This window comes from Sorex araneus, chromosome X (genome assembly GCF_027595985.1).
Source record: "Sorex araneus isolate mSorAra2 chromosome X, mSorAra2.pri, whole genome shotgun sequence".
NCBI lineage: Eukaryota > Metazoa > Chordata > Mammalia > Eulipotyphla > Soricidae > Sorex > Sorex araneus.
In genome coordinates, this window is record NC_073313.1 from 330077798 (window position 1) to 330092368 (window position 14571).

A 14571-nucleotide genomic window follows, 5' to 3' on the forward strand; every position below is an offset into this window, starting at 1 on the left:
CAGCTATAGTAACAATAACAACAATAACAAAAATCTAACAACAAGAAGAAACAGTGCTAGGCAAAAGAGTTAAATTCAATTTTGTAAGTGATTAGTGTTTAGAGATGCGAAATGTAACCTTTAATGTGACGAGCCTATATGACTAAATTCAATTTGTCTGAAATTAAACATCCAAAACATTACTTTACTTAGAAGGCAGAGCATGTTACTTGGTGCTATGAAGAAAGCTCATAGATTCAGGGCAGAAGACCTGAAATGATTAGTTGATTAGTGTAATCAATTGATCCTTCTACCTGTCTGGTCCTTATACAAAACTCCATTGCTAATCTTAACTATGCTTTTAGAACTCATAGAATATATAATTCCATGTTATATAAACTCTAATGTGAATGTTAATTATTTAACTAATAATTATGGATTGACTTGTTAATGCATATTCACAATCATTTAGTGAACACCTATTATATACTAGGCTCTCTAATATAGTATTCATTGTATTAGAACATCACCCAAATTCTCTAAAATAAACTGATCAATCTAGCTGCCAAAAATATTGTTTTTGTAATCAATTATTGGATTCTAAGGGAGTCCAGGTGAATGCCTTTATATTATCAGTGTTGAAATGGAATAGTAAAACCTAAAACAAAAAAATAAAAGTTGTCAGACTTCTACTATAACTATGAATAGGAATCAAGATACATTGACTCTGAACTATCATATGAGTCTATGAGACACTTTGAAATTAAAGAAAGCAGAAATTCTTAAGAAGGTTGACCAATGAAAACAATCCACTAGTCATGAAAGTATTAAGTCACAGATATTTATTCTTAGTGGTCTTCAAGTTTTAGGGGTCTTTCTGGTTTCACAGTAACTGTTGCACAGGCCCATTTTAGACACTTAGATTTTTTCCAAGGATATTCTTAAGAAATAGAATGAATACAGTAATAGAGGAATAGAAATTAAGCACTAGAAGAAGTCTGTTATGGAAATTATCATAAAATTTTGCAAGTTGATCTTTACTTATATTTTCTTCCCTGAGATTAATGATGGATTAAAGACCTTTCTTCTAATGTTACTGACCTACATAAGCCTAAAAAATTCTTTAGTTGAAATAAATATACATGATATAAACTTTTGAAATTCAAACAAATTGTATTGTTTGCCCCTAGATACTAATAGCATGTTCCTCAATAGAATTTCTCTTTGGATAACTATCCCTTACAAGGCACTTTTGCTTCAACTCTTTCCAAAATCTTTGTCCCAAAATCTGAAAAGCTTTAAATATATGGTCTATCTCCTAAAGAACAATGGGATTATAACTACTTTCAGTTTTTTTTTTTTTTTTTTACTTTTTGGGTCACACCTGGCGATGCACAGGGGTTACTCCTGGCTCTGCACTCAGGAATTACCCCTGGCGGTGCTCAGGGGACCATATGGGATGCTGGGATTCGAACCCGGGTTGGCCGCGTGCAAGGCAAACGCCCTACCCGCTGTGCTATCACTCCAGCCCCTACTTTCAGTTTTGATACCCAGTAAATAAAATAAGTTACTAGTCTGATTATTATTATCAATTAGATGGTTACAAGAAAATACATACAGAAATAAATATATACACATATTTATACTATGTCTAAATGGCATTTTGAATTTTATCAGTATCAGTGGTAATCAGCATATATACTTCATTGTGCCAAGAATGTGACATTAAGGTTTTATGATTTATTCTTCAAAGATACCTTATTTTACCTTAGATATATGTTATGAACTTTTTGAAATTCAAAAAAGTAAAAAATCTGTTTGTAACAAAAGTATATAAATAAATGTAACAATACCTCCTAAGCCAATTAAAACTATCAACCTAAAGAAAATACTGAAAGCTATTCTATAATATACCACCAGGGAAAAGGGTCATTGGAAGAGTCCACAGTATGAAAAGGAAAATATATTAAAATTAGGAGGATATAAGGACACCTATATCATCTTAAAAACTAAAACAATTATACATCAGTGTAACAGAAGATAGTTTTGTCTATGTCTTCACCATGCCATCATTATTTCATTTCACTTTTTCAGTTATCCATACATTCAAAATTATTACAAGAGCTAATATCTTTAAACTACACTCATTTCACTTACAATTTTAGTGGGCTAGAAATGTGGGTAATAACTTATAGGATATTTCATCCGTTCCATGAAGTGTCACTGGGATTGCAAAATCTAGACAGTTTCCATTTAGATGCATTCAACTGACCACTGAAATGAATTGGAAAGTCCAATGACGCTTCATTCACAGGTTTAGTATCTCAGGTCTGGAAACCACTCTTTCTCCATGTAGCTAGCTTGGCTTCCTCACCACATGATAAAGTGAAGGCTAGTTCTGAAAAGGAATGACAACAGAAGATGCAGATTTCTTAAGTTCCACAGTTAGCTAGTACCATTTGTACATTTTCTTTCTCTGAACAAGCAAAATGACTTTTTAGCCTAGGTTTGTGAGAGAGGGAAAATACTCTTCATCCAGATAAGAATAAGGGGGAAAAGGAATCCAGAGTCAGGCTTTATTGTCTGCCAACATGGAGTGCCATCATTTATCAAGTCAACCCTATAACACCAGAGTTTAACTGCCCTTCTTATCTCTGCATCATCTTTTCTAACTTCTTTGATCTCTGAAACCCAAACAGTTTAATGATACAAAATGTTTCAAATTAGTGTCTGTCTTGTTGTTGCTGGTAGTTGGGGAGGGGATCAATATTAATGAAGAGAAAAGCAGTAAACATTGCTAATGAGGATGAAGTAGGAGAGACCCAGCCACTACTCAATGCATTTCAGCATGCAGTAAGTGAGACACTGGGTATGAAAGCCTGAATCTTTAATGTGCCACCATAACAACAACACCAAAGTTAACACTATAGATAAATTTTAATAGATGATGTCTTACAAAAAGCTCTTTGCTTGAAATGCAGCCCAAAGACTAAATTAGAGTCAGAGGCCCAGTCAGTTAACTGTGCTATAACATGTGAGGAATTGATTTTCTTATTTTCAGCTGTCAGACCTGCTACAAAGAATGAGTTTTAATTCTGGGGATGTTATTAAACTCCTTGCTTAACTGGCAGAAAAATGGAACTGCTAGCTGGGTGATGGTGGAGCTGCTGTCAGGTTGAATGACAGCTGTCAAAGTATGATGAATGACCCTCTCTTCCCCACAATCCCCTGTTCTGTCACTCAGGTGAGGCCCATTAATCTTCATCCTGGGCCTGTCAGGGTAGGCACCCATGACGACAAAATGTCTTGAAGCATTTACCCCCAAGATGCAGGGAACAATACGATCTTCTCATTGTCAGAGCCATGTTGAATTAGCATAATTTATTATGTCTCCCCTCCCCCTCATTCCCTACCTCTATCACCACCACCCCCCAAAAAAGCAAGTGGGGGCTAGATGGGATTAGACAGATGGAGTGTAGGACCAGACTGCCAACTATGAAACCCCCTGCAGTGCCTGATGAGGGGGGTGCATCTCTACAAACCAATCAAAAAGCTGGCAGTTCAATTACAGAGTAATAAAGGGACATTCATCATTCAATTAGGCACCTGTCATGGTTTCACAAAAGGGAAAACTTCTAACCTGAGACTCCGGGGAGAAGATGCTACAACCAAGAGACAAGGAAATAAATGGAAAAAAAAGGGACAAAGTCAATTACTGACCAACCAGACAAAAGGATATGTTTTAAAATAGGGGGAAGTTCTCCCTAGGCAAAAATCAGAAAAGTTCGATGACCTTACCCAGATTAAAAGGAGCTAATATTAAAAGTAGCATGGTGCCCTCTTCTACAGTACATCTCCTGATTGAATTTTCTCTCTAGAAGCTTCCCAGGAAACTAAATTTTGTAAGAAAAAAAATCAAGAGGAAAAGAGTAACTCTGTTACTGGAAAGCATTGTTCTGTAAATGACTAGGACTTGAAGGCTAGAAAAGAAAGGTTCGGCATACTTTCAACTTTCATGTTTTACCATCTTGAGAGGGGGTGATTATAAATGGCATTTGAAAAATAGGATGTCCTTTGGGCGGTTAGAATTGAGAGCTAAAACAATTTGATTTCCTGCTAAGTGTATGTGCTGGCAACTGCAGCAGTTTATTTTCAATGAAAACAAACTTTTCTGATATTTTTTTAAAAAATAGATTTGTTTTTAGGAGCTAATAGTTATTTCCCACCTTCATAATGCTACCGCTTCTGGATAGATTTTATGATTCAAGGTAAGCAAGTGAATCACAGTGTTAAAGCTAGACGTAATGATCAATGAGCTTTGCCCGTCCCCCTCTGAGTTTGGGACAAGCCATCCAGGACTTACTCTAGTAATAGTTGTGTAAGTCACCCTCTAAGTCTCTTTTTTTGATAGTACCTCACATTTCACTTCTACTTCCATGCTCACTTGATAGTTTCTCCTAGTTCTCATGTGCTTTTAAATTATTTTACAAAAGACTTTTAAAAGTATAGTTTAAGTAACAATGTTTATGGTAGCGATGTGCAAAGTTACTGAATCCCATCACCACAGCCCCTACAAAACATTTTAAAAATACATCAAAGCTTTTATATACAAAATAGCCATATAAGTTCTATGTAAAGTAAGAAAAACATTTTAAAAATACATCAAAGCTTTTATATACAAAATAGTCATATAAGTTCTATGTAAAGTAAGGAATTTTACAAAATTATTTTCCCTAATAACCTTTTTCTATAGTTTGTAAGGAGGAAGAATATAACACATCTAGATAATTCATTTTTATACTGACTCAAGGTCAGTAAAACATCCATCTGTCCAGGCACCAGACTTCAGGTAGAACTTTGAAAATTTCTCAGATTATGATATCATACCTTCTCTATTTGATTCTAGGAAAGAGAGCGTCTTTCTTTTTCTTCCTCTTCTTTTTTCTCTTTTAACTACTCTTTTACTTTCATTGTTAATTTGGAAAAATGATTTGTACTTGCTCTAAATAAGCTAAAAAAAGATAAAATTCATTTTTTAAACATCCATTTGAAGTATAAGAATGTACATAGAGAATAGAAAAGCTTTGGGGCTGGAGTGATAATACAGCGGGACGGGCGTTTGCCTCAGACACAGCTGACCTGGGTTTGATTCCCAGCATCCCATTTGGTCCCCTGAGCACCACCAGGAGTAACTCCTGAGTGCAGAGCCAGGAGTAACCCCTGAGCATCGCTGGGTGTGACCCAAAAGAGCTTCACTCAGACTTTTGTAGAAATACCAGAAAATCATTTTCTTAGACTTTAAGAATCTTTTTATAGAATAAATGTTTCCCATGACCTATGTTGAATTCAGAGACATGTCTCTGGATAAGTATTCACACACATTATATCACAGATAGTCAAACATGTATATACATCACACTATAAGCAGCTTTAGCTTTGCAGACCTGGAATATAGGCAGAGCCATTCTCATTTTGTTGCATTCTAATATTATTGACAAACTCTCTCTTATCCTTTTAATAAGACCTTAAATGTTATATAATAAAATCACTAAGGTGGCTCATACCATCCAAAGTGTACTTGGGGAATAGCCTTTTGTAAAATATATTACAAATTCCATTGAAGTGCGTGGAGAGAAAATAACTTTACCTAGAATCTATATCCCTCTCTCCCTCACTAGGGTCCTCTTGATATATTCCTTTTTTAAAAAAAAAACAATTTTTTACTAAGGTACCAGGATTTACAACACTGTTAATCATAAATTTCATGGGTACATTATTCTAACACACACCCATTACCAAAGTGTTGCCTTTTTTCTACCAGTGTCCTAAGAACCCTTCCTCCATGTCAACTCAGTTCTGTAAAACCTTCAGCTCTGGTGACTTTGGTCATTTGTTGTTCCCTTATTATATTTATTTTTATCTCATATTTGGGATCTCTCTCTCTCCATCTCTTCTGTCTCTCCCCCCTCTCTATTTCTTTCTCTGTATCTCTCCCTATTTCTTAGTCTCTTTTCTCCTCTCTTATGGTGGTGGTGACTCCTGCACACAGAGGTGAAAAATAAAGCTAATATGGAACTCTATGATAAATTGATAAAGTAATTTTTAAATATGATATCCTTTTTACAATGTACAATTAAAAATTAATAATATAAATAATTTGGTACCAATACATATTAAGATTTACATGATAAATCCTAAAAATGCAAATGTAAGAGTGAAAAGGGTTAAGGAAAATTTAGGGGAAAAACCTGAATAGATCTATAGAAATAAAAAAAGAAGTGTGTTTTATCTTAAGAAAGGAAATATTGACTTTATGTCAGAAAATTTATTTTAGCTACTACTAAAGTATCTGTATGCATAAGTAAGAGACTGTAATAAAATATTTATGGAAATAAAAATACTTACCTGATAAGATATATAACATTCAATCTAAATGAAATGTTAATTCATTATTATGGATCTATACAATTCTTAGCAGAATAGGAGTAAACAAATCTTCCTTAATCTAGTAAAGGGCAACCAACCAAAAGCAGCATGAGTGAATGCCATCTTCAATGCCAAGTGATGAGGAGTTTGTCTTCCCTTTTAAAGAAGCTCCTTTAATGCTCCTTGTAAGACTCATTTCAAGGCTACTGAATTACTAAGCTGTGCCTGTCCCTGAAGCTCTGTATAGTCCTTCAAATATGAGTTTTACTCTAGCTGGATAGAGTATTCCTGATGGCATGTTCATGTCATTTAAGTTTTTGTACTATTTCTCTCCACTCTCTCTGGATCATAGGGTCTCATTGGATAGATCTTCTGTCTTATCTTATGATCTTCTCTTTCTTGATCTTGGTGCTTTCAATATTCTGTCTCTCTATCTTTAAATTTTGTCATTGTGAGCACAACATATCTTTGAGTCAATCTTTATGAGTCTATTTTCACTGGAACACTCCAGACCTCTTGGATCAGGGTGCTTATATTCCTCAACTTTAAGAAATTATTATCCATGCTATATTTAATTGTTGGTTTTCAATTGAATTTCCCTTTCTGCCCAACTGCAAGCAATGAGAAGCTTGAAGAGGAGCTATCATGCTGCTACCAATGCAGCTATCTATGAAGCCATGTGCTTCATGAGATGGGGAGGTGGGTGTGTTAAAATGGTAGAGGCTGTGTGTGGAGGCTGGAGACTAATCTCAATCTGGTAGGGTGTGGCAGTAAGCAGAGATTCAGTAGACATGAAGCTGGGCCCACAGAAATGGCCCCTGTTGAAACATTCATAAATATAGGAGAAAATGCAGTATTTTCCCGTTTACATTTTTTATTAGGGGAACCTGAAATAAAAACAGAAGGTGGAGGGTGAAATGTCATAGTTACTTTTTGTTTGGTTGATTTTAGGCTACACCTGGTAGGTCTCAGGCCTTACTCTTAGCTCTGCATTCAGAAATAACGCAAGGCAAAGATCCCAGGACCACAGGGGTTGTCTGAGATTGAACTCCGGTCGGTGCTATGCAAGTCAGAGCCCTACCTGCTATACTATTTTGCCAGCCCTCCTGTTCATAGTTATTTTAAAGCAAGACCTTCTGATCCAGAGTCTTCTTGTGAACCATGGACTAACTTCAACCAGTGACACGACTTCAATGATGCCAATAGAACAAAGATTTAAAAGAATTAAATCTTGTCAGGTTTTATACATAGCCAAAATACAACAAAAGTTCTGTCTTTTTTATGTGAAACTTTCATTGTAAACCATGTGTGGTGAAGACAGGACACACCCAGAATACACTTTCCATGAACAATCTGTGAAATCCCAGGTGGCCTTTCACTTTGGGTTATATGTTATACATGTTTAAAAGTAGGTGACCTAAATGCTCTCCAAGTCCTTTCATTATAAAGTTATTTAATTTTCTAATGTATATTCTGAATAATTGACTTTGTTTAGATGAGAAGGTCAGTGGCCTTGGGAGTCCAGCCACCAATTTAACTTCCCAAAACAATAAAGGCAGGCCATACCAACAGTGCAGAGGCTAGGGTGTTTGCCTTGCACATGGCTGACTCTAGCTGATCCCTAACATCATGGTCCCCTGAACCTGCCTGAGCACAAAACCAAAGCCAGGAGTAATCTCTGAGCATCACTGGATGTGACCCAGAATTTTAAAGGAAGGAAGGAAGGAAGGAAGGAAGGAAGGAAGGAAGGAAGGAAGGAAGGAAGGAAGGAAGGAAGGAAGGAAGGAAGGAAGGAAGGAAGGAAGGAAGGAAGGAAGGAAGGAAGGAAGGAAGGAAGGAAGGAAGGAAGGAACATCACAACACGCACACACACACAGAGTTAGGAGCTAAAAATCTAAACACAAAAGTCACATCATTAACTTATATACCACTAGAGAATGAAAAGAAACACCTTTAATACAAAAACAACTGCGAATATTGACTACCTATCAGCTTCCTCTAGTGGTAGGTATCTTCCTTTCTCTGACTCATTAAACACTTGACTGTTCATTCACTTTATGACATACTTTGTTTAGTCAGCATCACATTTACATTCATGTCTCTTCTTCCATATCTTTCTATGCACAATACACATGAAATTTTTCAATGATGAATTGTAGCATATTTTATTGAAGATACTTTAAGGGAAACTCAACCCAATGTAATCAGTATTAATGATATTAATCATAATTAACATCATTCAACAAATGCAACCCATATTAACAATATTAACCAGTATTATTATAGCTTAGCTGAATTAGAATAATATGCACACTCTCAACCACATCTAGTGTAATATAGGCAATAACGACTACCTCACCACTGTCATTTGGCCAAAAGTGATTACAAAAATATTGATGGGAAATGTGTTTAGATTTCAGAGATGATCAAAGAGATAAAATACACATTTTCAAATTCATGAAACAGGATAAAAGGATCAGGCCTCTGTAGTCCAGCAAACCCACTCTGAGTTCCTCTGAAAGCCTGGTCCATCAAGACTCCCCCTGGAAGGAGACTTATACACAAACTGACCTCTAATACAGTCTCAGTGTGTCACACTTGGTTGGAAGAACCAGCTTAGATATCTTATGGAGAGCACTGGAATACAGCATTTCTCTAATTTAAGCTACGTAAATTATGATTCAGATTATGATTTAGAGGTGATAAATTAGAACCCGTTTGGTCAAAGTTACTCTTTGCATTCACTTTATCAAAGTCACTAAGTCTTTGTCTTTGCAGTCTACCTGTCAAAACTGAAGATGGATAGCCATGTCTTCTTATTTCTTTTTATTCTTTTAGAGAATTTCATACTTACCTCTCTCCCAATCCCCATTATTTAAATTGTCATACATGGTTGGGGATATTTCTAGGTCGTGGTTTGTTAAAATATTTCCATCTACTCATCTCTGCTTTCTCTTTTGTTCATAAGTCTACCTTTCAGATATCTCTACTCCACTGTCCATCATCCTACCTGTTCAAGATTTTTTTTAAAAAAAAGTACTTTCAGTCCTCCCTTTTTCTTCTCACTTTACCAGTTTATCAAAATGGCTTTGGTGAACATTGCAACCTTTGTCATCCTATATCCTAATTCCCACAGAACAGAAATTGGTATCCCTGATAGTCTTAAGTGTGTGAAATAGTTAACTGGCTTAAGGTGTAAGCCCCAGGTCTCAAACTCTGTCCCACTCACAAACTTCAACCACACTAATCTTTATCATGAAATCTCATTGAAATCCTTCTCAATGGCCAAGTCATTTAGGCCATGACTATCATATAGCCAAGAGAGCCAGTCCTAGTAAAACATAATTTGCTCCAAAAATCACATCCAATTTAGTAAACCATTTCTACAAATTAAAAAATCATATGTAAAACTGGGTACCATACTGAGTCACATGTTTTGCTTCGATTCTGCAAACATTTTTACCTATATCACCTAGATTGTAAATGCAGAGTTCTCCTTTATTTTGCTCATTTTCCTCTGAAACATGTTGCAGTACTCAGACCTTCACATGGCATTGTTTGCCTATAATAGAGCTGAATAAGAAGCATAACAGACTCTTCATATGATTCATTTGTTTAAAAAGTGCTTGTTTTGTGTCAGGCCTTAGGTAAGAAAGTTAAAATACGAAGATAAATAAAAGTTTAAGTGTTGTTCTTTAGGAATACAGTCTAGTATGTAGAGTCACACACAAATAGATAATTACTAGACAGTGTGTGTGAAAGATAGTTTCCAGAATATTCTTTTCAAAATCTTAGAGTCAGCATGTCCTGATTCTCTGATTGTCAAAGTTAGATTTCCTCACTGGTAGGCTTCCATAATCACATGTGAGATCTTGGCTGATCAATGAGAAGAGATGGTGTTTAAAGAGAAGTGAAGGCAACTATAGTACAGAAGGCTTTGTTTACATTCCAGGTAAGGAAAGGGAGGGTTAAAAAAAAGTAATCACACCAATGCAAAAAAGAGGAGGAAGATAGCAAAGTATTAGGAATGCAGCTGGATGAATAATTGATGAGCTGGTGGCCTAACAGAGAGTCTCATTAATATAATCCTGCAGGTTCATTAAGTACTGTTCCAGGCTTGTCTTGGAGGGGGCCTCCTGAGTCTTGATTAGGGATTGTGTGGCTTTTGCTTTGACATCAGAACTTTGGGTCTTGGATTTTAACAACTGCTACCAAAGCTCCTATCTTTTTAGCCAGCACCTTTTAGAAGCTCTTCTCTATCACCCTCTCACTAATCATGGGCCCCTAACCATGACAGTCAGTGCTAGTAAATAATATATCAAGATAAATGATAATTGTTCTGTTTTAAGTGTCTCCTAATGAGCATCATAAATTAAAAATTAATATTGCAAAGACTGTATGAATAGCATCAAATCCATAAACAAAGCAGCGGGTATCATGCTTGCAAATGAAAGCTAAACACCTCCCTTGTCCTCTTTCCTATTCCCCACCTCTTCATACCCTCCCCCCACTTCTTTCCTCACCTTCAGCCTAGTTTTACACATCTGAAAATCAGGCTAACAGGAATCAGAGGTAAAATAACAGTATCAGTATTTTCTTGCAAACTATTTCTGGCCTGCTATTTACCAACTTTTGCTTAGTGTGATTTGAACACCTAATGCAGATTTTATTTCTTAATACATCTTTTCCTTAGCCAGAGATGAAGATGGTACAATTAAATTATGAAAAGCTTTCATGTGGGGCAAATGAATTAGGTCAGGCACCATAGGATGTGTGAATATTGAGCCACTTTTACTTGCATCAAATAAGTTCATTCCTTAAATATATTTTCAATGGTGCAACATTAGAGGTTACATTATATATTTTAATATCTACATGATTATGTACTAGAATTGTCTTTGGGAATACTTACTGTTTTATTGTATTCATATATTGCTGAAGTTTTGAAATTTCTACATATTTCTATAATTATTTCATTACTTTATACTAGAAAAAAAGAAAAAACTATCATCCAGAAATGAAGGAGATGTGCTTAAATACAAAGCCCTCTCACAACAGTTAAAATGATTGTTATTTTGTTGGTATTCTACGAATGCACCAGGCACTGTGCCAAATGCATATGATCTTTATCCTTTAGAAAAGGGTAGATGATATTCCTCTCAACATCCATTGACAATCTAAAGGGAAAGAAGACATCATCACCAGGCTATGAACATTTCAATTCCTATGATCACCCTCTGGCACCAATGAACTGCTTCTATAATCCTTGACCTTTATTGGAATTCTAGTATCACACAGAAACCTGTTGGTTACCATTTGGTTTCATCTACAGGCTAACAAGGATGAGAATACACACAGGTCATCTTCAGCTGAATATTCTGAATAATATTTCTATGAATTATCAATCATATTTCTATGAATAAATACATAGGTTTATTCTATGTAAATCACTTTGACAAAAACTTCAGTTCAGTTCTATTTAGACTGAAAACATAAAGTATTAAGTATAAGCCTTGCTCACCCAAAGTCTCTCTACCAAATCCATATAGGCTCCACATTTCAAAATGCTATCTCTCAGTTGATTCAGTTGTTTAATTAGTTCAAGGACTCAAATATTCACACAACCATATATGGAGAAAACATAAATGCAATTCACCTCTTTTGGAAAGTGAACAACATAACCAATGAAGGTAGCTTCACTTTAGGCCATTACCCAGATTACTTTTACTAAACTTAGCTAAAATGCCACTTCTGCGACTGTGAAGAATGCTATATATTTGTGCTGGCATATTTGCCATCATAATTCACTTGAACAATAAGAGGCCCTACAGACTCCTCTCAGAATGTCTCCAGCCTGAGAACTAAGCCTCGGCCCCGTGCCCCCCCGGGAGGAGAAAGGTATTTCTCTCTCTCGCCTCTTTCTCTCCGGGCATGAAGGGCGCGGTGGCCGCCATATTAAGACGACCACAGATGGGATTTACGACAAAAACTGCAGCAAAAGGACACGAGGGTACTCTTGGGAAGGTGGGAGGCACCGGCCCCTCCCACCGCCGAGATGTGATCCTCGGGGCCGCCCGCATGTGCGGCCTCTCCGCAGCTGTACAAGCGTGAATCCAGACCCAGCAAAACCTCTTTCGGTGTGAGCAACTCCTCGCAGAATGTCTCCAGCCTGAGAACTAAGCCTCGGCCCCGTGCCCGCCCGGGAGGGGAAAGGTATTTCTCTCTCTCGCCTCTTTCTCTCCGGGCATGAAGGGCGCGGTGGCCGCCATATTAAGACGACCACAGATTGGGTTTTCAAGCCTGCAATTATCTAATATCTGGAAGAAATCTCCCTGGACTTCTTGTTAAAGTACAGAAATTCAAAACCGCGCGGCCGCTACTGTGGCCGCGCCACCTTATTTGTCTTCACAGTAGGTCTGAATCTAGTGGGGTACTCCTAACAACAATAGTGAGGTTTGTGTTGAAATATTGAATGTAACCAAAGTAAACAGAATGTAAAATGAAACTTATCAGTTACAAGGTAGGGGGTGGGGGGGCGGGATGGGAGGTGTACTGTGTGGGTTTTTTTTTTTTTTTGGTGGTGGTATATGGGCACTGGTGAAGGGATGGTTGTTTCAGCATTGTATAACTGAGACCTAAGCCCGAAAGCATTGTAATCTTCCACACAGTGATTTAATAAAATAAAATAAAATTAAAAAAAATAAGAGGCCCTACAGTTATAGTATTATGACAATGAAGAAGAAATCTGGTCTTCTCTCTCTCTCTCTCTCTCTCTCTCTCTCTCTCTCTCTCTCTCTCTCTCTCTCTCTCTCTCTCAGTGGTACCCTAAGCCCAACGAACCAAACAATGCTTAAACTTCTATAAAATCACTGTGTTTTAGCTAATTCAATCTATTACAGAACCAGGCAAATTTTAAGAACAGCAGTCACACATGTTTATTTTATAAAAATGCCCCAATTGAACCAATATATGAAAATGTGAAACTAAGCATTTGATAACGTTCCTTTTCACATTTGTGAACATTTTAAAGCAACCTCAAGTGTAATAGATTTGTGGTTATAGAAATTCTTAGTTTTTGCCTAAAATACATTTGAGGTAAGTTTGTTTTCATAGGCACCCAAGTTTTAGATTTACAAACATCCTGAAGCAAAATAGATTATGATGCCTACCCTATCATTTAACTTACAATGAAAGTTCAGAGAGATTGCAGCAAGATTCAAGATTTCAGGAAATCTAAAGACTATAGAGAAGTTAGAGGCAGAATTTCCATCTTATCCTTAGCATCTGAATGATAAATAAATCCATCTGAGACCAAAGACTAAAGTAGATAAATTTACTGCCCAATTTTTCAGTATTTTCACAAGCAAAATTAAATAGAGAATTAAAACCTTTGCACAAATGTCTTTGGAAATTTTATTAAACTTTGTTTATATATATATATACATTATTTTTCTTTCCTAAAAGCAAAATATGGATTCTTTTGTTTATTTCATTGACTTACGCTGTTGTAGAACCACACACAGCAGTATTAAGAGCTTGAGTAGTGTTCAGGAGACCATACATATGTGCATATGTGGTACTTAGGTTTGAACTGTGGTTGGTCATGTGAGAGGTAGATGCCTTTCCTCCATACTATTTCTCCAATGTTAAGAGATTCAACTTTAGACTTAACTACCAACTTGCTGCACGGAATGAGGTAAATGCTTAATTTCACTGATCTCCATGCATCTCAATTGTAAAAAAAAAAAAAAGATGATGGATCAAGATGTGTTTCCAAGGGTCAGTGGCATAGTGAAAAGGGTGTTATACTTGGCTTGCATACTGCCTTGCCACAACAACTCTGAGTTAGTGTCTCATATTCTTCCTGGTGTTAGTGTCTCATATTCTTCCCAAAGCTCTCCAGGAAAGATCCCTGAGCACAGAGTTAGAAGTGAGCCCTGAACACACAAGGTTCAGCCCCCAAATAAGGAATTATTGGAGCTGGAGTGATAGCACAGCAGGTAGGGTGTTTGCCTTGTACGCAGCAGACCCGGTTTTGATTCCCAAAATCTCATATGGTACCTCGAGCACCTCCAGTAGTAATTCCTGAGTGCAGAGCCAGGAGTAACCCCTGAGCATCGCCAGGTATGACCCAAAAATCAAAAAAAAAAAAAATTAAAATTAAAA